This window comes from Choloepus didactylus, chromosome X (genome assembly GCF_015220235.1).
Source record: "Choloepus didactylus isolate mChoDid1 chromosome X, mChoDid1.pri, whole genome shotgun sequence".
Taxonomy (NCBI): Eukaryota; Metazoa; Chordata; class Mammalia; order Pilosa; family Megalonychidae; genus Choloepus; species Choloepus didactylus.
In genome coordinates, this window is record NC_051334.1 from 172,685,021 (window position 1) to 172,699,253 (window position 14,233).

Here is a 14,233-nt window from a genome sequence, read left to right on the forward strand (position 1 = left end):
GTATTATTCTCTGCTGTATCTCCAAGGCCTAGAACAGTAACTGGTACATAAGAGTCAGACAACCAAACATCTTTTCAAAGTCTTGGGAATAATCATCATGAAAGCATTATGTCCTGTTAGGGGTCCATGTTTTTAGAAGAATGTGAAGAGCTTCAAGTAGATCAAAAGAAGGGGAGCAATAAGAGTTCATTGTAATATCAAACCAATGAGAGAGGATTTTGAAAACACAAGGTTCATGGGTGGAGTTAATCAATATTTGGGGACATTAAAGATTGTATTATTATGGTTTTATTATATTCCTGTGCTTTGTCTTCTTAGGGAACTGGATTTGAATGATAGCAAAAGGTCTCGGGGAAGTATGTTCAACTTTCTTATATGGTTCTCCCATGTAACATGTAAATAGGGTAAGCTTTCTGACAGTTAATCACTAGAGCTTCTCAATGGGGGCTTATGGAATCCTCTTTTCTGGAGATCTTGCTAGATATAAAACTTAATGAACTATGTAAATTTCCTTTGGAAACTCCCTTGATATGATTTCTACAATTATTTGTTCTAAAATATTTTTACACTCTTATTCCCTGTCATTTTCCTCTCTCTACCTCTTCTACAGAAGAGATATTTTACCAAAATGTTGTGTCTTTATGAACTTATTTGGGTTGCTTTCAGTCTAACTACATATATTACCTCTAACTATTTGTACTATTTCCATCTTTGATTAAAATGAAGAAATGAGAGCCATATTCAAGTGCAGACACCAATATTACTGTAAGAGAGAAGGGATTTGGGCCAGTTGGCAATTAAACTATATTCCATTTATATGTTTACCAATATTTCTGTTACAAGTTCACTGTTTTCTTAATACCAAGGCACTGAGCTTCATTTCCAGTTCCATTATGAACAAGCCTGCAAATCTCAGAACTTTAGCCTTTTTATATCTGAGTCCCATGCAACTGAGAGTTTGCATGATAAAACTTTCGGAAGGGCTGGTTGGCTGTTCACTCATTTTCCATGAGTACAGACTATGGGACAGGCAATGTTCTAGGTCTGGGAATACAGAAATTAACAAGGGAGAATCAGGGAGGGAGATATACAATAAATATATATTTTTAAAAAGATAGATTCAGACAATAGGTGCAGGGAACAAATCAAATCAGGGTGATGTGCTAGAGATGACTTGTGACAGAGGGGAGAGAATTTTTTAGCTAGGATGGTAAAGAAGGGAGGTCTCTGAGGAGGTGACAGTTCAGTCAAAACCTGAGAGATAAGAAAGAACCTGCCAGGTGAAGAGCTGGGGGAAAGATTGTTCCTGGGAGAGGAAAGAGCAAATGGGAAGACCCTGAGGCCAGCTGGAGACAAATGAACAGATGGAAAGAGTGGTGGAAGATAATGTCTGAGAGGTCATGGGGCCCAGACTGAGTAGGAAAGGCCTGGCGAGCCTTGGAAAGAGGGTTGAGTTTTATTCTGAGTGAAATGGGAAGCCATTAGAGGGGTGATTTTTAAACACCGTAGTGATGCAATCTGATTTATGTTTTAACAGGGGTCTGTTTAACTGCTGTGTGAAAATGAATTAGAGTGAGGAGACTAGAAAGGAGTCTATGTCAGTGGTCCAGGTAAGCAAGGAAGGCAGTTTGGACTAGGATGGGAGCCGTGGAAATGGTGAGACGTGATTGGATTCAGGACATATTTTGGAGGTAGATATAATGTGTATATGTGGCAGGGATAAGCATGTTAAGAAGTTTGGATTTTATAAATACAGGTGTTTCTATTATAATGATGCCTCTGAAAATCTCACATTCTACAAAAGTGTGCCCTAAAAACAATTGGGCTTACGGGTAAGGTATGGTTTGATCAAACCATGGAACATTGTAACCAGAGCATTAACAAGAGCAATGCCAATTCCAATGATAACAATAGAATTTTATCTCTGATATCGTTTATGCCTAATGTCCCAGTATCCTTTGCAACCCTAAACCCTGAGTCTGTTTCCTCTTCCAAGAGGTGGGTCCTGGAGGGCATTCGCTTCTAATGGAGACCTTTCTCATCCAAATTAAATAGATGACTTGGGACATAGCCTTTTGCATTAAATCATCATTTTAACAAGGGAGAAATGCCTTTGCACTTCATCTATATTCACAGCATTGCCAGATAGCCTAACATAGAAAAAGCCAAGGCCATTTACTGAAGCCACTAAATTAGCCATACTAGTATTAAAGGAAGGTCTCTCTGTAGAGTTGCTGCTTTTTGCTTAAACTCTTCATATATTTCTAAGACCTTTTTTTTTTCATTTTTTGTAGGCTCTTAAGCTAGGTTTTTGTTGCTTTTTTTTTTTTTTTTTTTTTTACTTAGAGTAGTTGTAGGTTTACAGAAAAACCATGCAAGGTTATGTTTAATGGTGAGAAAATTTGCCATGGATCACTTCAAAACATTAACATGGTAGAAAAACTGTGTGACAACACAATTTCTGCATTATACCATCATTATTCCCCTATTTCTTATTATGTAATTCACAACAAAGGAACACACACTGTAGACAGACTGTACAAAAGAAAGCCTTTGGAATTTTTAAGCACAGAAGTGAATGATCTGATTTATGCTTCCAAAAGGTCATTCTGACTGCTGCTGAGAGGAGGACAAACGATGGAGGGCTGGCGGAAAAGGGGAGCCATAACAGACTGTTTCAGTAGTACAGGTGAGATGTGATGGTGGTTTGGACTAGGCTAGTAGCAGTAGAGATGGTGAGAAATGATTGGATTTGATCTGGATATATTGTAGAGGTAGAGGTAATAGCATTTGCTGATGGAGTTGACGTGGGGTTAAGGGAAAGCGAAGAATCAAAGATGGCTTCTAGGGCTTCAGCCTGACAACTGCTAATAGCTGTGGTAGGGGAGACTGGGGAAGTGTTGATCGTGTTAAGTTTGAAATGTCTATATGACATCCAGGGGGAGATGACAAATAGGCAATTGGATATATGAGTCTAAAGCTCAGGGATGAAGTCAGATCTGGAGATAGAAACTTGGGTGACATCAGCATATAGATGATATTTAAAGTCAGGGCACTGGACGGCATGCTTACGGGAGAGAATGTAGAGAAAGAAGAGAAGGCCAGACCAACCCCTCAGGCCCTTGAGCATTTGGAGGTGGGACAGAGGAGAAGCCAGAAAATGAAATTGAGAGTGAGACACCTACAATAGAGGAGGGAAAAGAGGATAACATGGGTTTCTGAAAGCCTAGAGAAGAAAATATTTCAAGAAAGAAGGTGTGGTCAACTGGGCCAAATGCTGCTAGGTGGTGGAGGAAGATGAGGACAGAGAATTGGCCATTTGATTTGGCAAGTTCCCAGTTGTTGGTAATCTTTGTTAAGAGCCATTTCAGCAGAACGCTGAGGATTAAAGCCAAATGGAGGAGGTTGAGAAGAGAATGGGAGGCAAGACCATGGAGACAGTAACTACAGGCAACTATTCTGAGGTGCTTTGGTGTGAAGGAGAGCAGAGAATGGGACAAATTCCAGAGTAGAATGTGAACTTAAGGGAAGGGGTGTGTGTGTGTGTGTGTGTGTGTGTGTGTGTGTTTAATCAGTTCTATGAGTCAGATTATATGCTCATGGGATACTGTAAAAGGGAGAAATGGATGTTCAAGAGAGGAGAGGATAATTGCTGGGTTGGAGCCTTGTGTAGGCTATTTCAGTTGGAGAGAGGCAATCAAGTTGCCTTTGGGAGGCAATTGAATTGATCAATGCAAGTCGTAGGGTGGCTAAGGTCATGTTTAGCCTTGCATTGTGTCCAGCACAGTCTCCACTACTCACTCTACCAGGGCATCACACATTTTGTACCTTTGCCCATTTGAGTACTGGACTTGCTTATAAGTAGATTTGTGCAGAACTATCTACTTAAAAGGAGCCTGTTGGACAGCAGTGGGGACCATGCACAGCAGAGGTGAGCAGCAGCCTGATTACTCCAAGAGCATGTGTGAACATGCCCTGGGGACTCCCAGAAATATTTGCGGGGAAAGGAGGAGACCTTGGAAAGATTTGGGAGTCCTGCAAACGTAGGTGAGCAAGGACCTGGTGAAATTGGGGCATTGATAAGAATATTTGTACCCTTGTTTGCAGCCAGAGACTGATAAGTCTCTGGAAAAATGGTTTTAGGTCAGTGCTTCTTAAACTTTAGTATGCAAAAGTTCATCCAGAGGTTAGTGTTCTAGTTTGCTAATGCTGCCGGAATGCAAAACACTAGAAATGGATTGGCTTTTATAAAAGGGGTTTATTTGGTTGCAAAGTTACAGTCTTAAGGCCATAAAGTGTCCAAGGTAAGTCATCAACAATCAGGTACGTTCACTGGAGGATGGCCAATGGTGTCCGGAAAACCTCTGTTAGTGGAGAAGGCACATGGCAGGCATCTGCTCCAGAGTTCTGGGTTCAAAATGGCTTTCTCCCAGGATGTTCCACTCTAGGCTTCAGCTCCTCAAAAACGTCACCCCAGTTGCTCTTGGGGCATTTGTCTTCTCTTAGCTTCTCTGAAGCAAAGTCTGCTTTCAATGGCCGTCTTCAAACTGTCTCTCATCTGCAGCTCCTCTCTCATCTTCTGTGCATTCTTCAAAGTGTCCCTCTTGGCTGTAGCTCCTCTTCAAAATGTCACTCTCAGCTGCACTGAGTTCCTTCTGTTTGTCAGCTCATTTATATGGCTCCAGTGATTTAATTCAGACCCACCCTGAATGGGCGGGCCAACACCTCCATGGAAATTATCCAATCAGAGTCATCACCCACAGTTGGGTAGGGTGCATCTCCACGGAAACTCTCAAAGAATTACAATCTAATCAACACTGATACATCTGCCCACACAAGATTACATCAAAGATAATGGCATTTTGGGGGAACATAATACATTCAAACCAGCACAGTTAGTTAGAACATTGGATCCCACTCCCACAGATTGTGATTCAGTAGGTCTGCATTTCTAATGAGCGCCCAGACGAAATTGATGCTGGTGGTCCAAAGACTACACTTTGAGAACTATTGATACAAGTCTGGCCTGGGAGCAGTGGGGATATAAAGAAGGGATTGAAGTCTTCTCCCAGAAAAGTCAGGAAACACTTCAAAGAAAAGGTGTGTGGGCTGCATAAAGGCTTACAGGCCAACAACAGAAGGAGAAGAAGAGCATTCATTTATCCATTTGGTGGCAGCTTAAGCTAAATTTATCATGTGATGATCAACATTGATAGTTAACACAGCTGTAATTAATACATCTGCTGTGCCATGACCATTCCAAGGAAGTGCTCATTTTAGGGAATGCAGTCTTAATGAATGTGTTAGTGTTACCAAATAAATATGATGGGGAAAAGATTTGAATGACACTTGGCTATTTCTGTACTATGAATTTAGATTATGTAAATCCTAATTCATATATGGGGAAAGGAGAGACCGAGTGTGTTTTGTTCCCTACCATCAAACGTAATATATTTTAAACAAATACTTCAGATAAATATCTGCTGTGTTTTTTTCTGGAAAATCTTTTCTTAGTTAATAACCTCAGGCTCTACCCATCTGATGAAGAGGGAATTTTACTGTACACTATGGACTGACATTCTTTCATTAGTTTAGTTTTGTTTTTAAATTAAGCAAAGAACAACGGTATTATCAATTTATCTGGAGGTTTACATAGATGAACAGTGTTCCCATAGAAACTACACAGTTGACTTTTATAAGTCAGAAATCTTATTTTTGTTAAAGGCAAGCTTCTTTCTAACTATCTTTTTAGTATTTCTTTAAAATAGATTTCATAAAGCGGGTTGGTTGCATCATAGATCATGTATATATTAAATTTCGATAGATTCTGCCAACTTGTCCTCCAGAAATGTTGAAACCAATTTGCACTCACAACAACAGTGTGAGTTTTTGTTTAGAAGTTTTAGCAGTAGGTGTTATTGGTCTTTTAAATTTTGGCCGAATTATGCCTAAGAGGCACCTCCAGGGAATGAACCTGGTCCTGGCAACAAGGGATTGATTGAAAATGCCTACTTGACGAAAAGGGGGAAAAAGGAAAGGTACCAAGCTGAACTCACAGTGGCTGAGAGATCCCAAATAGAGTCGAGAGGCTATCCTGGAGGTTTCTCTTATGCAAGCTCCAGCTAGACATCCCAAATGGCCATGGTATACCAGGCCCTTACCAAAAGTAGTTCCCAAATACCTGGGTCCCTACCTGAGATTCTATAAAAGATTCACTCACTAAGTTTTATCTCTCAGAAACTTAAATCCACCAGAGTGCTCCTATGCCAGACAAGTCCTAAAACCCAGAGGCAACAGCCTCTTTAAGATCAACAATCAGATGCGGCCCCCTTCCCCATACTGTTGACACCCCCTTTAATATGAACAAGTTAGGGTGCCCACTGCCTAGACACCCCTGAAGATGGAGAAAGAGATTGAGAGGAAGGGGTAGCAAGAAATAAGATAAGATTTAACAAAGATCTGTGAATACTGAAACTTTATATAATTATATAATATATATTTGGATGCTGGGGTGTTGGAATAGCTGGAAGGAGATAAATGACATGGTGGAACTGAAGCCTACAGCATCCTTTAGGATTTGCTCTATAGCTGCTCATTGAATTGTGCCTTGAAGTTCTTCACCTTTCTGTATATACCTTGTATTGCATAATGGGGAAGGGACTGAGACTGTGGAACTGTAACCCATAACAATTTTTGAAATTACCTATATAACTGCTTGTTGAGCAGTACATCAAGAGTTGACACCTTTCTGTACGCATGTTATATTTTACAATAATGAAAATGGCTGAAGTTGTGGAACTGTGACCCATGACATTCTTTGAAATTTGCTTTCTAACAACTTGCGAAATCATACTTTAAAAGTTATCACTGTTACGTATGTATGTTAAAGTTCCCAATAAAAAAAAAGTCAAAACATTCAAAAAAAAATTTTGGCCAATCTGCTAGTTGAAAGTGACATCTCATTTTAATTTGTATTTCCCTAATAACTAGTGAGGTTAGACATAATCTCAAATGTTTGTTGACTGTTTGCATTTCTTTCTCTTTGATTTGGTTTTGCATATCCTTTGCTGAGTTTTCTTTTGGTTTGTTTTTCCTTTTCTTAATGTTTAGTAGAAGTTCTTTGTATATTGTGGGTAGTAACTGTTATAAGTACTGCAAGTAGTTTTTTTCAGTCTGCCATTTGTTTTGCAACTTTATGTTGGCTTTAGATGCAGAAGTTTTCTGTGCGTCAGTTGGTAAATCTTTCTCTTTATGTAAATCTTTCTCTTTATGACTCTTGAGATTTGTGTCATGCTTAGAAAGACCTTCTCCACTGTGGTAGTGTGAAGCTGTTATGCACCCCAGAAAATGCCATGTTCTATTTTTAATGCAATTTCATTGAGATATATTGATATACCAGATAATCATGCAAAGTGTACAATCAGTGGTTCATGGTATGATCATATGCTTGTGCATTCATCACCACAATCAATTTTTGAACATTTTCATTACTCCAAAAGTAAAAATAATAAAAATAAAAATAAAAAATAACACCCCAAACATCCCATACACCTTATCCCCCCATTATTTATTTATTCTCTCCATACATTGGATAAAGGGAGTGTTGGTCACAAGGTTTTCACAACTACACAGTCACATCATAAAAGCTATATATAGTTATAAATTCATCTTAAAGAATCAAGGCTGCTGGATTGCAGTTCAACAGTCTCAGGAATTTCCTTCTAGCTATTGTAATACACTAAAAATTAAAAAGGAATATCTATATAACACATAAGACTAACCTCCAGAATGACCTCTTGACTCTATTTGAAACCTCTCAGCCACTGAAACTTTATTTTGTTTCATTTCTCTTCTCCCTTTTGTCCAAGAAGGTTTTCTCAATCATGCAATGCAGGGTCCAGGCTCATCCCTGGGAGTCGCATTCCACACTGCCAGGGAGGTTTATACCCCTGGGATTCATGTCCCACATATGGGGTAGGGCAGTGAGTTTACCTGCTGAGTTGGCTTAGAGAGAGAGGCCACATCGGAGCAATAAAAGAGGTTCTCTGGGGGTGACTCTTAGGCACAATTATAAGGAGGCTAAGCCTCTCCTTTGCAGTAACAAGCTTCATAAGGGCAAGCCCCAAGATCGAGGACTTGGCCTTCTAAATTGGTAGTCCCCAATGCTTGTGAGAATATCAGTAATTCCCCAGGTGGGGAAGTTTAATATTTCCACATTTTCCCCAAAGTCCCTCAAGGGGGCTTTGCAAATACATTTTTATTCTCTGTCCAAATTACTTTGGGATGTATCGGGGCTTCACACTAACCTGTACAAAACAACCAGATCTCACTCTCTATTCAAAGTTCTATGTAATTATGGTGTTTGAATAAACTGACCATACAAGTTAAATTATATAGTGTGCTACAGAAAATATAGGTTTTGCACCACATAAACATCTCTTCCTTTGGTCTCACACAGAAGTTGAAGTTTTAAAACACCATCAATATTGTCCTTTACCCTTTAGTCTGATTTTCCTTAGTCCTAGCCAGATCAGCTTCATTCATATCTCTAATTGAAGTCTGATCTCTTTCTCAGCTTTTATAACAGTTGCAGTAATACTGACATTCATAGCTGCCAAACTCTAGCCCTGAGTCTCAGGTGACACACAGATACCAAAAGTTCCAGAGACTGACCAGGTTATACACAAAGAGCTCAATATCTCAGAATTTAGAGATAACCATTACAACTCAGGAATAGATGTTACTGCTATAAGAACTTACAATCTAGGGAACTTTACAATAAGCCTTCCCCTGATAGCCTATTTTCTAAGATTGAATTCTGAGAGTTTGCACATTATAGTTAGTCCATATTAGTGAGGCATTATTGTATGCATACCCCACAGTTCACTATTCCATTCATCAGTGAATGTACTCTTAGGCCACCTCCGTCAATTGCAAATCGTGAATATTGCTGCCATAAACACCCATGTGCAAATGTCCATTTGTATCCCTGCTCTCAGTTCTTCCAACTATATCCTTAAAAATGGGGCTGCAAGACCTTATGGCAACCCCATATTTAGCTTCTTGTGGATCCAACACACTGCCCTCCAGATGGGCTGCACCATTCTACTTCCCCACCAATGTTGAATAGATACATCCTTTTCTCTGCATTTTCTCCAGCCCTTGCATCCCTCTATTTTCCCCCTGCAATTTTATTGAGATATATTCACATACTATATAATCATCCACAGTGTACAATCAATTGTTCACATTATCATCATATAGTTGTGCATTCATCACCTAATCAGTCCTTGAACACATTCATTACTCCAAAAAAAATAAGTATAATAAAAAATAAAATAAAATAAAAAAGGCAGACAACACCACCACCACCAAGAATCCCATGCCCCTGCCTTATATCCCCCTCTTACGTACATTTAACTTTGGTATATTGCATTTTTAACAATTAATGGAAGCATATTACAATGTTATGTTAACTATTGACTCTAGTTTGCACTGATTGTATTTTTTCCCAATACCATCCCATTTTCAACACCTTGCAAGGTTGACATTCATTTGTTCTCCCCCATGTAAAAACATTCTTATATTTGTACATTTAATCACCATCACTGACCACTCTAGGTTTCACTAAGTTGTACAGTCCCAGGCTTTATCTTCTATCTTTCCTTCTGGTGTCCTACAAGCCCCTAGCTTTCCTCTTTCCACCATACTCACATTTATCTTTGTTCAGTATACTTACAATATTGTGCCACCAACACACAATATTGTGCTATTTCCGGATCTATACAATCAAGCCTGCTGAACATTCTGTAGTCCTTCAGCATCAAATGTCTGATCTCTACCTTCTTTCCATCTCCTAGTAACCAGTGTTCTCAACTTTAACTCTCAAAGTTTGCTCATTAATGTTAGTTCATATTAGTGAGACTATACAGTATCTGTCCTTTTGTTTCTGGCTAATTTTGCTCAACATAACATCCTCAAAGTTCATCCACGTTGTTATATGCTCTGTGACTTTATTCTGTCTTACAGCTGTGTAATATTCCATCATATGTATATACCACAGTTTGTTTTTCCACTTGTCCATTGATGGACATTTGGGCCATGAAGGCCATGTTCTTTTAATCCATTCCTGTGGGTGCAGACCTATTGTAGGTGGGACCTTTGATTAGGTTATTTCAATTGAGATGTGACCTCATTCAAGGTGGATTTTAATCCTCCTATCGGAGTCCTTTATGAGGGGATAAAAGACAGAGATGAAGAGTTGAAATTAAGAGAAACTCACAGAGCAAAGCCCCAGAGAAACTAAGAGAAGACCACAGAAAATAGAAAGGAAGCCACTGAAGCCAGAAGTTGGAAGCAATGAAATGCAGGAGAGAAGGACCAGCAGATGCTGGCCATGTGCCTTCCCATGTGACAGAGGTGTTCCAGATGCCAGCAGCCTTTCTTCAGAGAAGGTATCGCTCTGTTGATGCCTTAATTTGGATATTTTCATGGCCTTACAAATGTAAATTTGTGAGCTAATAAATCCACATTGTAAAAGCCAATCCATTTCTGATATATGCATTCCAGCAGCTTTAGCAAACCAAAACACCCCCCTCAATATTATATTTATTCCTATTTCCCATATACCCATATTGTGTATATATTTCTATATATTCTTCTAGCAGTTTAGTAGTTCAGTTTTTAATGTATATCTCTTTAACCTTCATGGTATTTACTTTTGCATACAGTGTGAGAAACAAGTTGAGGTGGGAGAATTAAAAGCAAAGTTTTAAATATATTAACTTTGAGATGCCTATCAGATATTCAAGGAGAGGAGAGGACAGAGCTAGAGATATACATTTGTGAGTCCTAGTTATATAGAAGATATTTAAAGGTATGGGGCTGGGATCATAAAAGGAGAAATTATAGAATCAGAGGAGAGATCTCAGAACTAATCAATCTCTGAGGCAATCCAAGATTTAGAGGACCAGCAAAGGAGAAGAAAGAACAAGGAGAGTCAGAAAAAAACAGGAGAGGGTGGTGCCATAGAAACCAGGAAAAGAAAATGTTTCAAGAATAAAAGGGAGTGACCAACACTGCTAAATTTCTCTGAGAGTTTCAGTAAGATGAGGATAGAGGAGTATTATTGAATTTAATAACATTGAGGTGATTGCAGACTGTGACAAGAACAGATACATTGGAGTGGTGAAAATGGAAGGCTCACTGGAGTGGGATTAGGAGTGAATACAAAGTTGATAAATAGATTTAGTGACCAACCACGGACAACAATTTCAAGAAGTTTTGCTGTGAAGGGAATCAGAGGAATGGAAATGGAGGTGGGGAGGTGGTTTTTAGATGGAAGATATATGGGGATATTAGAATGATGTTGAAAATGATTCAGTAGAGATGGAGAAATTTAAGCAGGAGAGCAAGGGGGATAATTGAGGTGTAGGATAGACCTCTAACTTTATTCTTTTCCAAATGAAGAGCCAATTGTCTCAATATTGTCAACTGAATAATCCACGTGTTTTCAAATACTGCCTTTTAAAATATAAAATTTCCATGACTTGGGCTTCCAAACCAGTAAGACAGTTTTCAAGTTGTGTCCATTTGCCATTTATCCATTTTATTGACTTATTTCAGCAATTTTGATTTCAATTTGTAAGAACTGTCATTTCTCTGAATACTTCTTTTTCATAGCCGATTAATCTTATTCTGTAGAAGCAATATTCTCTTGGATATATCTCAAGATACTGATTAGAGCTTTTTAAACTTCTCTTCTGTTTTCTACATTAACTTTTCTTTCAGAAGCCGTTGTTTTGCTTCTTCATCTTAGTGTTTCTCTATCATGCTGTTGGTTTTCCTTAAATGTCTGGTAATTGTCTATTCACATGAGAGACTACACTGATCCATTTTGGTTTCTGGCTTGGGGTCCTCAGCAGTTGTGAAGGTCACTCACTATTCACATGGCAGGCCTCCTCTCTGAATGTGACAGAGCCATGCAGGTGAATGGGTGGGGGTGTGCCTACAGGAAGGTTCCTGTTTATGAAGCATGGATAGGGAACAGGCATGCAGTCTGGGTAGCTAGTAGCTCAGAGGTTAGACAAGTGTTTTATTGGATGTATAATGCTTTAGAGAACTTAACTTCTGTGCCAAGATACCTTTCTCCCTTTTGTATCTTCATATCCTCATGGTGGCCCCCAAATTACCTGGGCACCCCCCACTTCTCTCTCCAATACAAAGTCCATGCTAGGTTCCCTTTCCCTGCAAATGAAGAGCTTTATTTAGAAAGTGGTTCTCACTGACTATATAGCCAAGGATGACCCCTACAGCAAGACACTGTGCACAGAGTTGGAGAGTGGCCCAATTGCTCTGGCAGACCTTCAACTAACTTTTAGCTCCATGACTCACTCTAGTTCATAGCCCAGGCTAACTCTGAGCTTTTTCTAGGGCTCTGTTTGGAAGATTGATAATTATTTCTTTAGTATCCTTCTCCTATTTCTGTGTTGAGTGTAGGTTCCACATTATACTTTCCATGCATTTTTTATTGCTTCTGAGAGGTCACATAACATAATGGTTTAGCATGCAGACTCTAGAGTCAGACTGCTTAGCTTGGACAAGCTACTTAACCTCTCTGTGCCTCCATTTACTCATTTTATAAATTGGATAATATTAGTATGTCTTATAGAAGTATTTAAATGGTTTATTACATTGTAATTTGTTTAAAACATGTACCTGGCCCATTAAAAACACTGAATAAATATTAGCCTTTATATTCTTCTAGTCTTCTGGTGATACCTTTTCTGGTTTTTAACAATGCTCCTGGATTTTTTTTCTTATTTTTTATATTTCTTTCTGCATTTTAGTGGGATTTTGGAAGGAAGGTGACATTAAATACATTGGCTTATTCTATCACCTTTAACTGGGAGTGAGCAATCAAAAACAATAAAAATGAACATTCAATGCTGTCAATTTTCTACCTTTTGTACCACATTCTCATGATTTACTTAAACTTAGAATAGCATAGCTATAACTTTAGAGGTTACCTTATAGAGCACCCTCACTTAATAAATGGGCTAAGAAATGAGAAGTTCTCCACAGTTGCAAATCTATGTGGTGGTAGATCCCAGATGAGAGTCAAGGTCTCCTGCTTTCTAATCCAATTCTTCTACCATTAAAAATAAGTAAATGAATAGTATCTACCATATGTACCAAGGTTATAAACTTAATTTTGTCTATTCCCATCCTATGCTCCTTTCCTCCTCTTACAAGAGAAGAACGGTCCCCCCCTCCTATCCAAAGCCAATCCCTTCTTCTGGACTTTGATCCTATCCTCACCTTCCACGTTCTCCCAAATTTTATATTAATAATAGCTTCTGTTTTAGTTTCCAAGTTGCTAAGACAAATATCACACAGTGAGTTGGCTTAGCAATAGGAATTTGTTGGCTCACAGTTTCAGAGGTTAGAAAACTTGCTTCCTTCCAGGCTCAGTAGTGTTCTGGCTGGCCAGCAATCTTTGGGTTCCTTGGCCTTCCTATCATATGGTGATGCCCACTCCTTTCTCCTCAGGGTTCCAGCTGACTGCTGACTGCTGACTGCTGGCTTCTGGCTCCTCCATGTGGCTTTCTCTTTGTAAGGCCTCCAATTATCTGGATTAAGACCCACCCTCATTCAGCTGAGCCACACCTTAACAAAAATAATGTCTTCAAGAGGTCCTATTTGCAAGAGTTCACACCCACAGGAATGAGATTAAGATTAAGAACATGTTTTTCTGGGTTGCATAATTCAATCTACCATACCTTCTTTCTGTGGTATATTCAACCTCTGTGCTTAACTGGATCCTTTCTGTTGTCCTTTAAACATGTCCAAAACTATCCCATTAAGAAAAAGAAACAGCAACCTCACTCCACCTCTCCTACTTTCTCCCCCAGATTCTGCTCTATCTCTCCACTCTTTTTCACCTCCAAGCTTCTGTGAAGTACTCCCTACATTGTCAGTACCCACTTTCTCCATTTCCTCTTCTCCCATTACTCCATCAATAGCTTATGAACTCCAAGCTACTAAATTCAACAGAACTTTTTCAGACATCAGACTCTCTCACATATCAGGGGCATTTGACACAGGTGTCCAAGTCTTTAGCATTCTAGTGCTGGCTGATGGCAATCCTTGGGGTTCCTTGGCTTGTATCTCTGCCTCCCATCACATGGCAATGTCTTCTCCTTTCTGGCCTCTTTGACTTCTGGGTTCTTTT